Raw genomic sequence first — 13605 nt, 5'->3', positions numbered from 1 at the left:
TCGGCTTTGTAGCTTCTGCTGGTTCTCACGATCATTTACTATTCTGGCAATAGTCGATTAGCAGCATGGGCAGTTTTCTTCGTGGTAAATGTAGCACCTTAATCCTCCAAAATAATCTTTGGACTAGCTTACTTAGGGTCATGTTTTGATATAGGTGTGTGGACATACTTTAGATTAAAAGGGTCGCATTTTACCATTCAAAGTAATTTATGACAAAAAAGTATCCTTTGTATGATTAATCTAAAGTTTTCATTACGTTTCCTTGCAATTAACTGGTAAAAGTTTTTTATGTTTGCTTGTAATTTATTGGTATAAAAATATTTAAATCTGCGACTGTTAATTTTTCATGTCAAAGTCAAATGTTTTAGTTATAATAATTTCCTCTAATTAGGTAAAATATTCGTTTATGGTTCTCTCTTCATTGGGGTACATCAGATTTCAGCCTTCAAATGCTAACTCTTTACGCCAAAAATCAAATTGGCATTGCATGCCCTTGTATTAGAATTTTAATGTGTAATGCACTTTTGGTAATAAGTTAGTAAGTCTTCTCTTTTTTAATTGTAACACTTAGGTATTGGAAGCCTGTGCAGAGGTAGTACATCATTGCCTGCTTTGATGCAAGCCAGTCGCTCTTAATCTCCCTTCTCTTTAGCTGCCCCAGAGTTTCACAATACGGCACCACTTGCAGTTGTGTTTTCCCGAAATGCAGTCCGACATAGAACAGAAGCGCCCAATGGCGGCCCTGTATGAGTTCAAACGGGTCTGCTCTGACCCCTGTATGGCCGCCTAGCTAGACCCGTTCGCGGTCGAACAGGTCTGGTTTGCACATGTATACGGGGCCAAATAGGGCCCGGTTAGTCCTGTATGATCGACAGACAGGGCATGTTTGATCTTGTATAATTCTCAAATGGGTCTGGTTTGAACCCGTTGAACCTGTACGGCCGTCAGATAGGTCCGGTACGAACCCGTTTGATGTTGAACAGTATTTTTCAATATGGGTGCCTGTCGCGTCCGCATTCTCCTTCTCTGTTGACACCCTTTTCTGGGCTAGGAAAGATGCCTCAGTTATCCCAGCCCCAACTTGTTTAACTTTTCACTCTGAATAACAATGATAACGTAAGGCTGCCAAACTGTGTACCAGATGGTGTGGAAGGAATGACACTTATATAGGCGCTTCCATTGGTAAATTGGTTGCATGAATTGAGAAAAAACGAACGTATCCTAAGTAGTGTAGATTTTAATTATATGTTAAAATAAACAACGTGCCGACGCACTTCAGTGTGCAGGAGGTCGCGGTAGGGGGTCTAAGTAATCTCTCACCGCAACTACGGCAGATATAACTCAGGTTAAGCGACACTTCTCAAAGCATGAACACTACTTTATTTTCTCAGTCTGTGACATCAATCACATATTTATTATGACAGGAATATGTGCCGATTTCACGTGCAGGGAATAAATATCATGATAATAAAAAGACAAACTAAAGATGTCTGCATGTCGTAAAGTATTTAGCACTAGGAGTGATCGTGGTCATGTTACATTCTGAAAAATACAAACACATATACCAGTGCAGTGAAACTAGTATTGTCACACTACAGCCACAATGCAGCCGTACGTAAGAGTAGCCGCATATTAATCACTGTACATGAAAAATGTTCCCTCAAGAACTTAAGTAGTATAGCCTAGCCAAACTAACAAATACAATCACTGAAATCTCCAACCTACAGAACCCCAGTGCTAACTCAAATGGCAGCCTGGAACAAAATACACGAAAAAAAGTAGCCGGAGTCCTACTTCCTTCCTGCATTGTACCAAGGAGCCATACGCCATCGAAGCACCCACGCTGGATTCGGGTATTCCCGACGTAAATTTAGACACTACGCCTTTTCAGTGTCACTGAAATCTATCAAAACAAAAAAGAAATGCATCGCTAAATTTCTTAAGTGGCGATTCGACTTTGTAATGTAGCGCCTTCTCGCAGTGCATCAGAAATTATATTTGGAACGCGGGTTTGGCGACGGCTCAGGGTATATCGTGCTGCACTTCCAGGTTTCGCCATGAGTTCATTCGCAAGGTACTTTTTTTAAACTACAAAGGAATACACGAGAACTGTTACTGGGTCATACTGTCAGCGGTGCCGATAGCCACGCTGCGAAACAATAGCATCAATTTCGGCAATGTCTGCATCAGGAGTGTAAGGGTTGCAGGCGCCAGCGACGCTGCAAAGTCGAAAGCGTGGGAAGCGGCGATTCCCTGAAGGGCGCCTGAAGGGCTTTCTGGCAGCCAGCCTGTCAACAGCAGGCGGCCTTTGGATCATGCCGCCTGCGGGGAGACGAATTGCCTTGAGCCTCAGCTGTGCTGTGGCGTTGTTTTGAGCGGCGAGTCGCAAAGCACAGTACGAGCGTGGGAAACCGCGTGTCGGATGCTCGATGAGCTTTTGCGTGGACGCGGTGGCGGTCGCTTCGGGGGCCGCCTGCGCGCGCGTTTAGCCAGAGGGACGGTTGTAAAACAAAGTGGCCCGACGCGCTTCTGATAACGGGGAGCAAGGGGCTGTCAACCGTGCTTTGTCGGCGGCCGATTGGGGCCGTGGTTGGGTCTTTGTTGGCCCGCGCGCACACTAAGGAGGTGCGAAGATGTTTCGTTGGGAATGCGACGCCGCGGGGTCCGCGCGCCCCATATGGTTTCTGCCGAGGATCGCCCGTCAATGGCGGGGAGCCTCGAGAGGCGCGCTGCGTGCGTTAAGAGAAACGGATACGGGTCACCCCGCGTTTGTTTTCTCGGTCCAGCTTTGGACAAGGCTTATACGCGTAAAGTGCGGGCGTGGGAACGGGCAGGGGAGGCGGCGTGCGTAGAAGCTTGCCCCGGGCGCTTGCACGTGTTTCCTCGGATGTTTGAGTGTTTGTTGTATTTGCGTGGTTCGCTTTTGATCTCTTCCTTGTTTTTCCTGGTGGGAGAGAGTGACCAGCGTTTGAGGGTTGCGGGGGGCGTTGCCTACCGTGGTTTAGGCCCGGATTTACTAATCCATCCTATCAGGTGCCCAGGAGATACCGATTGGCCTGTGTATCGGGGGTGGGGCCTAAGTAACCCATTAAAACCACAAGACGCGAGGTCTCGGGGTCGAATCCTCAAGGTTTTAATGTGCTATGCACGGCCGGCGTATTGCCGGGCTAGCCAGGTCAGGCTAGGGAGGATCTCACCACTTGGGTAGTTTTAGGCCAGGGTCCGTCACTGACGGGGGTGCCGCGTGCACAAAGTCTTAGCTGACCTAGAATCCCATTTTATTTCTTACTTTGTTAACTCTATCTTCAGTTTGTCAATATTCTATATATATCTTGTGTGTAAATATACAGTTTTGAAAACCCTCCATCAACCATCATCGTCGTGCCATCAAGTGCCGCCACCATCAGGCACCAGCGCAGATCATCATCTTCAACAACAACGAAAGAACCTAACATCATTTACTAGGAGTATCGATCTCGTATCACTAGCGAATAGCCTCCCCGCTCTCGATAAAATTCCAGCGCTACGCCGCGTTTACTCGGCGGCGCTATCACACTGCCGCGCTAATAACAAAGGCCGAAAGAGCGAGCGGGTACTTCTTAAAGTTCCCTCAACAGCAGCACGCGCCTCCTTCCTTCAATGGTTCTCAAGTGGGAAGCATTAGCATTTCAAGCGTATTTTGCCCTGGATGATGAGCTTGAAGAAAACGTATACACTTTAGGAAAGCCAAAAAGAATTCATTAATTATACTCCAAGTAACGTTCGGTGCTCAAATGTCGATTGCACGTCGCGCCAGAGCGCTTTCGCCGGAGGATCGGTTTTCAATTGCAAGCTGACTGCGCAGCGAGCATTCCGGAGGCCACGTGCTGTAAATAACGCGATGCAGGTGCGGTGCCGTATTACAATCGGTCAGGCGCATTGTAAACGCTTCCCCCGCACAGCTTTTTTTCGCGTGCAATCCAAAAATGAAAAAAAAAAATGACCATGCGAAACGCAACTGGTATTTCAGCTTTTTTGCCCACGTACAACAATGCGATACAAGCTGGTTTGTCCACGCGACGGATAAATTAGTTGAATGAATGAAACTTTATGAATGAATGATTGAAACGATACGGGTGGCTTGGTAGCCTAGTTGGGGAAGAGGGAAGAAGGGAAAGGGAGTGGGGTGGCCGTCAGAGTCGTCCGGTGAGGTCTGACGCTCGCAGGAACTCCCACAGGGAAAGGATCGTGCTCGCGGCGTCCAAGTGAGGGGGCGGGGTTGTCCATTCCTCCAATGAGGTAACGCCGGCGCAGTTAAATTTCGCCTCTCCATCTTCTTGGCGAACTGATGGAGGCGAAATAGGGATGTTCTTTTGATGCGCGAGCCGAGAGGACCATCTCGACTCGCTCCGATGACCGACGACCGATGCTTGGAGCGGGTGAGGGATGAGGACTGCCTTCCTTGCTGGATATTAGGTTTATTTACATTATTTACATGACTCCAAGTTTACATCACGTCAGAGTGACGGTTACATTGTCACTCTGACTGCAGCAGCCTGTTCGGCCGAGATCTATGCTGAGCTAGATCTGTCGACTGCGCCAGTTAAATTTCGCCTCTCCATCTTCTTGGCGAACTGATGGAGACGAAATATTGATGTTCTTTTGATGCGCGAGCCGAGAGGACGATCTCGACTCGCTCCGATGACCGACGACCGATGCTTGGAGCGGATGAGGGATGAGGACTGCCTTCCTTGCTAGATATTAGGTTTATTTACATTATTTACAAAACTCCAACTTTACATCAGGTCAGAGTGACGGTTACATTGTCACTCTGACCGCAGCAGCCTGGTCGGTCGAGAGGGGATCTAGTTTAGTATAGATCTCGGCCGAACAGGCTGCTGCGGTCAGAGTGACAATGTAACCGTCACTCTGACCTGATGTAAAGTTGGAGTTTTGTAAATAATGTAAATAAACCTAATATCTAGCAAGGAAGGCAGTCCTCATCCCTCACCCGCTCCAAGCATCGGTCGTCGGTCATCGGAGCGAGTCGAGATCGTCCTCTCGGCTCGCGCATCAAAAGAACATCATTATTTCGTCTCCATCAGTTCGCCAAGAAGATGGAGAGGCGAAATTTAACTGGCGCCCTTGTGCCTGTGCCTCAGCGGTGAAAGGCCCGGGCAGTCCCGCAGTAGGTGCCTTAACGTTGGAGAGGCACCGGTATTGCATGCTCAGCACGTTGCAGTGGCTGCCTGGTCACCCTCCTCGTTCTGATCGGTGATGTCCGCCTGTGGGTCACCGCCACGAGTTCTTTTGGATGCAGCGTGTGCTCGCCACTTTGCCAGAACATCTTCCGTAAGGGCAGCACCTGTCCTAGCCTTGTAGATTAGCACTTCCGCGCCGCGCGGAAGCCCTTTGGGAAGTGCGTGGGGATTGTGCGGCACCTTCGCCCTCAGTTCTCGTTTGGCTTGCACCTTTACCCGCTCGCGTTCCTCGTCCGGGTCAAAGAGCAGCGGAGCCTGAAGGACTACGTCAAGAGGGGACGAGCGGAAACGTACCAGCTCGCTCGCCGCGTCATGGGCGGCGCCCTTTCCGATGCTGCCCGCATGCCCTGAAACCCAGTCCACTCGCACCGTCACGCCGTAGAGCTCGCGAAGGGTTGCGCAAGCGACTTTAACGTTGTGCGCTAAGGTGCCTGCTCTAGGTGTCTTCGTCAGATGTTTGAGGGCGTCCAATGAGTCGGCAAAAACGGCGAAGGTTTGTCCTCGCACAGAAAATGGGCTGGTCCTTGCACATTCAGTCAACTTCTCTAGTGCATAAAGGATGGTGTCGGGCGCTTCGACGCACTAACTGGCGCGGGCCGTGGGACGAGCAGTGCACAAATGAAACGCACGTGTCGCGCGCCGCCTTGAAACGCCGTGCATTCCGAGGAAGGTCGCGCCTGCTCACAGCGGATGCCCTAATGGCCACCACATGGGGTTGGACCCCCACGAAGGACTCGCTTTTCCCTCTTCCCTGGCCCCCATCGGCAGGGCGGAGGGAGGTTGAAGACGGGAGACGCGGTCCAGGCGCAGGAGAGCTCGGTCTGTCGTCTTCGGACTGTTCCGCGAACTCCGGAACAGTACTCCGCGCGAGTACTGTTTTTTAATCGCCCGCTGGGCTGTAAATAAATGTACAGTTTTGTATCGGATCCCCTGAGTTTGTCGGTTGAGGATACCAGGGGTCAGATCCTCAGCGCTGCTGCGACTTGGAGGAGAAGCCCCGGGGAAAAGAACATCAACGAAGATAACTGGCGCAGTCGGCAGGATCTTCAACAGCGACGACTCAGCCTGCCGGCGGGCGAGACGGGCCCCTCGACGGACGGAGCACGCGGAGAAATTGCGGTCTGCTGTACGAGACCGGCAGGAGCAGCGAGCTCGCGACCAAGGAGGAGAAGCGGCTCGACCGGCGCTCAGCGAACATCTCAACGGAGACCGAGGCAATGACTGCGGCCTGCTGAGCGGCAGAGAAGCAGCTTGACCAGCGGTCAGTGGAGGCATCAGCAGCCCACTGAACGAGGAGCGGCAGGAGCAGCCAGCTGTCGGCAGGCGAGAAGTCGGCGGGCCATTGTTTGGTGGACACCTCGGCAGAAGGAGCCGCGCATAAATGGATACCCCATCTGCACCGGTGCGGCGTCTCTACAGGCACAGGGCTATGCAGGTCAGTGCCTCACTTGATGCTGTCTGCGGTTCACCATGACATCTAGCGGCTAACTAGGTGTAGCCGTGAGATAATGATGAGGATTAGTAAGCGTGCATGAACGTTGCAGGGACAGCAAGCATTGCAATGTCGTTCGCTGAGCAGAAGGCGCTATTGCAGGCGAAATTGAGAATCGCTGAGGCAGAGTTAGCAGCGGAACGTTCGAAGAGTGAACGTTTCAAGAGAGCTAACAAAGTTCCTGCCTTACCGATTGCTGAACGAGTAATGTTTAGCACTGATGGAGAGAGTGGACCGGGGTGCGCCCGTACGCCGAAAGATGTGCTGGGTGGAACCCATTCACTGGGCGTGCATGAGCGTCCTGTTTCGCGGGATTCGGCACGATCAGAATCTCGCGGGAAAGGCGAAGAGAGGATAGTGGCGCGCGTTCCTTCGCGGGCGCTCAGATTTCCTGCAACTGCGGAGCAGGATAGTGAAGCATCCCGCCTAGAAAACTTCACCGAAATGAAGATGGAGGTGAAGGAAGATGTTACGCGCGAGGCTGCATTGGGAAATGACAGGCAGTCAAAGGTGAATGAGAGTGTGCGCATGCCCGTGAAAAAGCTGATAGCCAGAGAAACAGCCTCAACTGCGTCGCGTGTTCGCGTTCATGTGGCCGATGGGCCCTTCTCTATTCCTTGCGTCACACAGCGGTGTGTGGTAGAGAACGGCGCTTCGTGCGCGAACGGTGATTCAGTGGCGGCCGAACGCAAGGGTTCGCACAGAAAGGAGCGGAAGAACTATGCAGTTCTCAGATCGGCCGTTCTGAAGGGGCTGGGGCTGGCTTCAGGTGAGCGTGTGCCCGTCGTCGCATCGTGCGGAGACGAGAACATTCTGGGAGCGTGGGCGAGCGGCCCGTTGCTTTGCAGAATGCAGCAGAACGGGAATTGCGCGAGGATGCAGTTGGTGTCACGCGCACTGCATCTTGTGTTTCTCGAGATACCCAGATGTCATGTCGCGAAAATGTGATTGCCATGGGAAACTCGAGTGAATTTACAGAGGGAAGTGTAAATAAGGGTACGGCTGCTTATATAATGCAGCCGCAAGCAGTTGCAGGTAAGACTGCAAGCATAGCTGAAGAGGCAGCCAATGTCAGCGTTAATGTGGCCACGAAGCAGCCCTCTGCTGCTTACGCTGACCAGCGGTGCGCAGTGGAGCACGGCGCTTGGAGCGCAGAAGCGGCCGAACCCGAGGGTTCGCCTAGAAAGCGGCGAAAGCGTCAGTCAGCTTCACCTCAGTACAGAGTGGCTTCAGCGCACGGTGACGAGCCAGCAGCGGTCCCTCCAGAGCGAGAAAGCTAGGAGGAGAAGGGTTCCTGTTACTGTTGTGCGACAGGGTGCGCCGCGTGGCAAGGGCGTTTTCGGACGACGACGGCCGGTGCGTACCGCTTTCTAAAGGCAGATCGCTCTGAATGAGCTAGATAAGGATTGTGCATATTTTGCCATGGTGAACTGCAGCCAGTGTCAAGAGGCACTGACCGTGCTGATTGACGTCGCCAATTGAAAGAACGATGGAGCACGCGCGAAAAGTGTGTGTGGTGTGTGTGTGTTTCGTGTGTGAAACATCCCTGAAGTTATGTTTCACAGTGGCGGTGGAGGTGCCGGGCGCTTCGACGCACCAACTGGCGCGGGCCGTGGGACGAGCAGTGCACAAATGAAACGCACGTGTCGCGCGCCGCCTTGAAACGCCGTGCATTCCGAGGAAGGTCGCGCCTGCTCACAGCGGATGCCCTAATGGCCACCACATGGGGTTGGACCCCCACGAAGGACTCGCTTTTCCCTCTTCCCTGGCCCCCATCGGCAGGGCGGAGGGAGGTTGAAGACGGGAGACGCGGTCCGGGCGCAGGAGAGCTGGGTCCGTCGTCTTCGGACTCCGCGCGAGTACTGTTTTTAATCGCCCGCCGGGCTGTAAATAACTGTACAGTTCTGGATCGGATCCGCTGAGTTTGTCGGTTGAGGATACCCGGGGTCAGATCCTCAGCGCTGCTGCGACTTGGAGGAGAAGCCCCGGGGAAAAGAACATCAACGAAGATAACTGATGGCCTGCAGTTCAAGTGACCTCACAGGTTGCTCTTGGCAGTATTGAAACGCCTGCGCGTCCCGCTGCTGTCCTCGGACTTCAGCGACCGCTCCCCGGAAGGTATCTGGATCCTAGGTGGCGTCCATGAAGATGGCGTTGTCCTGGAAGTCAACCCTCTCAGCAAGGGCGGTTGGTTGGGCTATGTGATCCTCTTGCGGGCGTCAGCGCGTGACTGGCTTCGTGACACGAACCTGGACGTTGTCCCAGGGAGCGATCGCGCGGAGAACTTCTATCTGTTCACCCAGCTGTTCCCCGTCCAGCTCTAGAAGGGACTGGCCCGCGCGCGTGTAGAGACGTCGGCGATCATGTCCTGCCTTGCATTTTGCGATGATGTCTCTGAGCGGCGGGATGCTATAGTAGCGGTGCAGCTACTCGACAAGGGCATGGCGGGGCAGGCCCGTTATCACCCGAAGGCATTCCCGGTGTAGTCTTTCCAGCTTGTCGTATTGCGAATTTGTCAGGTCAAAACACACAGCTCCGTAGCAAGCTTTTGACGTTAGTACTGCCATTGTGAGGGTACGAGCTGTGCGTGTGATGGCTCCTCCAGATTTGTGGGCTATGCTTCTTACAAGATGCAGAAGCTGTTTCCACTTAGGCTCTAGCTGCCGTAGCCACGTTGGCGCACCTCCGCTTTCGTGTAACGGGATTCCAAGAATCTTGATGTGCCGGTCAGGAGCTCTCTTGGGTGTCTGGCCGGCGAGGCAGAACTTGACCTTTTCGCTTTCAGCCGTGGAGCCACCCAGGAGAATATATTTTGTTTTTTTCCGGAGAAACTTCAATTCCCGTGCTGTTCAAGTAGTTGGATAAAGTACTGAGGGCGTCTTGCATAGCGTTGGCTGCGTCTTCTGTTGTTCTGAGAGGGTCACCGTGCTCCGTCCACAGCGTCACATCCTCGGCGTACATGGTGAGGCGCACACCATAAATTCGCCGCAGGCGTGTAGCCAGCCCTCGCATCACCAGGTTAAATAGCGTGGGCGAACGTCTGGCTCCCTGGGGTTTGGGAATGGGGCTTACCACGGAGTGCTTCCATTCAGCAGGAATTTCGCATGACAGACACACCTTGTTAATTTCTTCAAGTAGCTGCATTTTCCCGTGTTCGTTAACGTTGCGCAGCATCTGCAAGGTGATGCCATCCTTTCCTGGTGCGCTCTTGGCGTTGACGAATTCGAGAGCCATCACTAATTGCCTTGTTAAAGGCAACTCAATATTTTTGTCGGAAGTAGGTGCTGGGCGTTGATAAATTCTGGGGTCTGGTGGCACTGCTGGCTGTGGGAAGAGCGTCTCTGCTGCCTTTTTTTCTAAGTCGGACGCGGAGTCGCCGGTCGCCAGCCTGACGTTTTTGACGGTGTACCCAGTCTTGCGGTTGCCTGACATGGCCTTGTAAGTCTGCCAGAGCTTTCGACCGCCAGTCCGTTCATTGCAAGAGGCGCAGTGGTTGTGCCACCGTTCCAGAGAGAGCTTTTTGGCGTTCGTGCTTGTGTGGTCTTATTGCGCACCTTGACAAGGTTGACATGCCGTTTCCCCTGTCGATGTAAACGTGGTGCAGCCGGCTACGGGTGTCCCAAAGGCTGAGAAGGTGCTTGTAGGGTGTAGGAAGATGTTCATCCACATCAATCTCTCTAGTGGCTTCCCGAGCAGCTCTGCAAAGCTTCTGAAGAAACGGGACATTTTCTTCGTAAGCGTCAAAGCCGGAACGAATCGGTAGCTGCGGTCATCCGTTTTTTTCCGCCCTGTGGCTCGTACTTCAACTTCAATCCAGATCGGATAATGGTCGCTACCCATTCCGTAGGGACCGCACCTCCAGTCCTTTACAAGCCTGGCCGTTGTCTAAGTCAAATCTGGTATAGTGCCGCGCTGCCTGGAGTGAAGTGCATGACGAGTAGGGTAGTCTGGGTCCTTGGCCAAGGTACGCCCTGCCGCTTCAGCCTCTTCGTAAAGTCGGCGCCACCTCTGGGATTTCTTGTCGTATCCCCAACTCTTGTGTCGAGCGTTGAATTCTCCCCCGGCCAGAAATCTATCTTTGGGGTACCGATGTCGGAGTTCGCGTAGCCAAGCGACATTTGCAGTCTCTAACTTGCCCTTTCTGTAGCAGCTGCTTTCGGGACGTAGGTAGGCAGACAACAGGATGGTGTGGCGACCGCCAAGCTCACATCACACGGCAACCACCTCTTGTATTCTGTTGCAGTACTTCCCAGTGTCGAGTTTGACGTGCGGAACATCTCTACGTATGAAGATTGCCGCCTGTGCTTCGACTACCTCGTCAGGCTGCTGACCTTGCTTCTTCTTGTTTGTGTGTGCACAATAGTAGGTTGAAAATGCCCTCCGTATCCCTGGATGCATGGATTAGTACCTCTTGTCTCCTGTAGTAGAAGGGCCGCCGGTTGCCCTACGTGTCTGAAAAGGGCTCCAAGCTCGGCAGCGCAGGACTTGAGTGACCGGCAATTCCACTGCAGGACTTCTGGCGTCCGCGCAGTCGGTTTATTCTGGCTTATGATGGGCTGGCTGGCCATGCTGTAATAGCACGGCTGTCACTTGGGCCTGCAGTTTTTGAAGGATTTCTCTGAGTTGATTTATCTCCTCCTGCTGTGACTGGTGCATTTCCGTCCACTTCTGCGTAGCTTGATTTGTTTGAATAGCTTGTGTTTGTGCTTGCGCTTGCAATCGCATGGACTGTGCCCTTGTTTCTTGAAGGAATTGTGTGACCCACGGAGGACCTTCGTTTGATAGGGGAGGTGCTTGCTGTGACTGTTGCTCTTGTAGAGTAGTCGTCTGCTGAGCAGTAGTTATTGCAGTTGTACACTTGCCTGCTGCCTTCTGTTTTTGTTGCGCGTCTGGAGGAGTGGCTACAAGGGCTCTCTTGGGCGATGGGGACTGCCTCGACTTCGCCTTGTCAATGCGCGCCCTTTCCTCCTTCCATTATTTCAGTCGGTGCTGAAGAACCAGTTTTTGCTCCTTTCGCGAATAGAGCTGTTCCTGGAACCTTGTACGAGTCACGTCTATGGAGCGCTGAATTTCCGAAAGCTGTTTCTCGAGGCGCGCCAGAGTGTTCTCGAAATCCCTAGTGCTGACTTCTGTTTCATTGTCCAGTTGCTTCAGCTCACTCTCGATTTCTTCCTTGCAACGCGAAATGAAGCCAGATGATCCCGGCTTGCTGGCTGATAGTTGGACTCCGGAAGCTACTGTGGCGTATGACAATGCATCGGTTTGAGGCAGCGACTGATTGACACTGGGCTCTGAGAACTTGCTTTTTGCTAGACGTTGCGAGCGGCCGCCTTGCGGTTTTCGGTTGGCGCTTGTGCCGTTTAGTGAGTCGGTTTCCATGCTTGCAGACGGTGCGAAAACCTTTCGCCGTCGACTTTTGCTGCGTGACTGACTTTCCTGCGTCGCTTCCTTGACTTTCTTATTGAAAAGCCTACGCGCTGGGCAGTTTTTCTCGGTTCCCAGATGACCATCCTTCCCGCAGTTGGCGCAGTGTTTTTTGTCTTTGTCTGGAGGTTCCTCGTGGGAGGAGCCGCACTGCGAACACACTGCCTTCTGCTTTGGGCACACATCCTACTTGTGCCCTGGTCCGTGACAACAAAAACACGCCACGGATCGCGACTCGCACGGGCTCACTCATTTCAGAAAATCCCAGTATTTCACGTACCGGGGTGGATGACGCGACAAAAACGTGATCAACACCGCCCCTTTGTTTCCCATGGGACGGACTTGCAGCACCTGGACGGTCTCACAGTTCAAAGCTTCAACCAACGTCTCTGATGTTTTGCCTGGAGTGCAGTCGTATATGACGCCACGCGACATTCCATGACTTGGAACCTGGTGTACAGTGACGGGAAATGATAGGTTCGATGGAATGTCTAACGCACTTAGTCTAAGTACTGCCGGCGCCTGCTTCTTTTCGCAGGTATACACAGTAAGGGTGTTATACTCCTTGTTAAACGCAGAAGTTGGTGCTTCGCTAACTGCTGGTTGTGCGCAAGGGCACACATAGCCCGTCTAACTTCCTGAGGGTTGAGAGATGTGATACTACATCGCTCCTTGGGACGCATTGACAACACGAAAGTGCCGAGTTCGTTGCGCTCAGTGGCTCTTGCCGATTTTGCGGACATCCCGCTGCGCTGCAGCGCTGCTTTTCGTTTGGCGCGAGTAGTTGCGTGCTCCCAAAGTCCGTCCCCTTCAGCGCCATGTTCCGGGTCTCGGCTGCACCAGTCGGCCTGGAAACTTGCCGCTTTGCGTGATGTGGCTTCACCTGCGTCATCGGATTCCGTTCGCCGTCGCTTGCTGTCATTCTGCTGTCTGCGGTCAGTTCTAGTTCTCGTAGTTAGGTCGTCAGCGGCCGCTACAGATGGTTTGCGTCGCATGCGTAGCTCCCCTTCCGTCGTCAGTGCGCCGTCCAGCGCAATCTCCATGAGCTCCGCCGGCTCCGCTTCACCGGGTGGCACAGCGGGCGGGTATGACGTGAGTTTTCCTGATGAAATCGCAGGCGTAGAGTTGCCAGTTCCAGCGATAGATGGCGACGCCATCCCACCTCTGGCGGCCAAGCCCCCGCTGCTGTCGTTAGGGTTAGCCTTGGTTCGGTCACACTACAGGGAGGATTTTAGAGAAGCAAAGGTCTAGCTTTTCCTGTAGTGCCACAATACGCGTAGGGGCGGCGTCGTGAACTACCGAGGACGCCCGCTTGGTGGCGCTTTAAACAAGGCTTTGTAAACATGGCGGATGCTTTTTGCACAGGCCGCTTGAGCTCCTTAATAACATGGCTGCCCTCGCACCGCGGCCGCCGGCTCGCTGCTCCTGCTGGCTCCTGGCATTACTGGC

General features: G+C 53.0%; 1 protein-coding gene across 1 annotated transcript in view; it reads left to right on the top strand.

Moving 5' to 3' along the window:
* The window catches only part of LOC144175402 (peroxiredoxin-6-like), a 141130-nt gene that overhangs the window by 42005 nt on the left and 85520 nt on the right, over nucleotides 1-13605 (top strand). The gene's annotated exons all lie outside the window — the stretch shown is intronic.

This window comes from Haemaphysalis longicornis, unplaced genomic scaffold (assembly GCF_048455015.1).
Source record: "Haemaphysalis longicornis isolate Haplotype H1 unplaced genomic scaffold, Haemaphysalis longicornis Haplotype H1 scaffold_1, whole genome shotgun sequence".
In the NCBI taxonomy this organism is placed as follows: Eukaryota; Metazoa; Arthropoda; class Arachnida; order Ixodida; family Ixodidae; genus Haemaphysalis; species Haemaphysalis longicornis.
The sequence above is the reverse complement of the archived record's forward strand: the minus strand, read 5'-3'. Positions and strand labels throughout refer to the sequence as shown.